Source organism: Vulpes lagopus, unplaced genomic scaffold (genome assembly GCF_018345385.1).
Source record: "Vulpes lagopus strain Blue_001 unplaced genomic scaffold, ASM1834538v1 ctg464, whole genome shotgun sequence".
In the NCBI taxonomy this organism is placed as follows: Eukaryota; Metazoa; Chordata; class Mammalia; order Carnivora; family Canidae; genus Vulpes; species Vulpes lagopus.
This window is the reverse complement of record NW_024570843.1, coordinates 25,001-27,209: the sequence shown is the minus strand read 5'-3', so window position 1 is coordinate 27,209 and position 2,209 is coordinate 25,001.

Sequence of the window (2,209 nt, the reverse complement as noted above, 5' to 3'; positions counted from 1 at the left end):
GGCGTAGATGTCGCCCCAGCCCCCCCCCCCCCCCCCGCCGCCCCGCGTCCTCTAAAAACTCAATCTATGTGTTCCCCACTCCCACTGTCAGGCTCCCGTGGTGGCCCAATGGCTCGGGTGATTTTTGCTCCTTACAGGGGGGCGGCGGGATGAGGAGGGGGGGCGGCGATGGCGTTGGAGGCACCCGGGATGATGGCAGAGGAGTTCACCACTCCATCCACAGGAGTGTTGCAGAAACGGGGGTGTGTGTGTGTGTGTGTGCGGGGGCCACGGGGGAGGCGGAGGCGCAGAGGCGGCAAGGCAGTCCCCGCCCCCGCCAGGACTGAGACAGATTTAAAGGTTTTTATTTTTTTCCTTTTTTTTTTTTTTTAAGGATTTCTTTATTTACTCCTGAGAGACACAGAGAGAGGCAGACAGAGACACAGGCAGAGGGAGAAGCAGGCTCCCCGCAGGCAGGGAACCGGATGCGGGCACAGGACCCCAGGGTATCCCTTCCACCTCCCCAAACCCCCCCCCCCCATCACGCCCTGAGAGGAAGTCAGCCGCCCAACCACTGAGCCACCCAGGTGTCCACCCGTCCCTCTTGTCCCTCTTGTCCCTCTTTTCCTTTCGCTATCCGTCAACCTTCCAGCCTTCCGCCTCCAACGCCCCCTGTTCCTTCTTGTCGGCTTCCTCCTGGAAAACAGGCCTTGTCCGTGGTTGCCTTTCAGCCCTGTGAAAGAGGTGGAGGCGCAGGCAGTGGGTTGGGCATCGGTTCTGGTGCTGGTGCGTGCGTGCGTGCGTGTGGACTTCGGATTTCTGGCGTCTGCCTGCCTGGCCTGCTTTCCCCGTCTTCTTCATGATTTGGACTCATGGGAAGTGTGTGTGTGTGTGGGGGGGGGGTGGGGGTGGGGGGGAGTCGGGTCCTTATTTCTCTGGACCACCTCTTGGGTCCCATCCCACGAGGCATCTTTCTGATGGGGTGACCTGGAAGTCCGAACGTAGGGAATTTTCTTTTCTTTCTTTCTCTTTCCTTCTTTCTTTTTATTTTTACCAGATTTTGAGAGAGAGAGAGAGAGAGAGAGAGAGAGAGAGAGAGAGAAAGGGGCAGAGACCTAGGCAGAGGGAGAAGCAGGCTCCAATGCAAGGAGCTCGATGTGGGGCTGGATCCCCGGATCCTGTGATCACGACGTGCCCCTAAGGCAGATGCTCCACACGGAGCCACCCAGGCGTCCCCGTTTCTGTATTATAAGGGAGACAGACAGGCAACGTGTGTTCAGAGGGACGGAAACAGAGCCCGTGTGCTGAGGTTTCTCGGAGCCCTTTGGACCTTTGGCCGGTGCGAAAGCCAAGGGAGCGGGGCCCAGAAACGTTCAAGGCTGAGAATTCCCTTGCTCAATATTCATTTCGCAGATGCCTGATTGCAAGTGGTATGGAATGGAATGAATGGAATGGAATGGCATGGCATGGCATGGCATGGCATGGCATGGCATGGCATGGCAAACGTGTCTGTCTGTTTGGGTTACTAGCAGGACCCAGAGAGCCGAAGCTCTCGACCTCAGGGACTTGAAGTTGCAAGTTGGATGCCAGAGATAGAGAGGTAGGCTCAGGCAGGCAGGGCCAGAAAGCTGGCTCGCCCGCCCGGGGAGTCCAGGTGTGAGGCATATGGGATCGCAGGGCAGCTGGGACACAGCCTGGTCCGGATCCACCCAGGTCAGTAGCGTTTCCCGACTCAGGAAAACGTCGGGCGCCCAAGCGTGGCCTTCCTTAGGGATGTTTCGCTCCCCCTCCCCCTCCCCCTCCCCCTCCCCCTCTCCGGGACGGGGACATCTGCACCGCTAGGGGGCGCAGCGGCCGCCGCCGGCGGCGGCAGCGTCTTCCGAACCACCCATGCCGCCCCGGTCCCGGTTCCGGTTCCAGCCCCCGGGAAGGGCGCACTTGGAAACGTCATCCGAGGCGTCCTGGGGCCCTCACCCCCAAAGATCCAGGACACCGGACGGCGGGCTTCTTTCCGGATCGGTTGTAGAAATGTCCGCAAGGGATCCCTGGGTGGCTCAGCGGTTTAGCGCCTGCTTTTGGCCCAGAGCGCGATCCTGGAGTCCCGGGATCGAGTCCCACGTCGGGCTCCCGGCATGGAGCCTGCTTCTCCCTCCTCCTGTGTCTCTGCCTCTCTCTTTCTCTATCATAAATAAATAAATAAATAAATAAATAAATAAATAAATAAATAAAT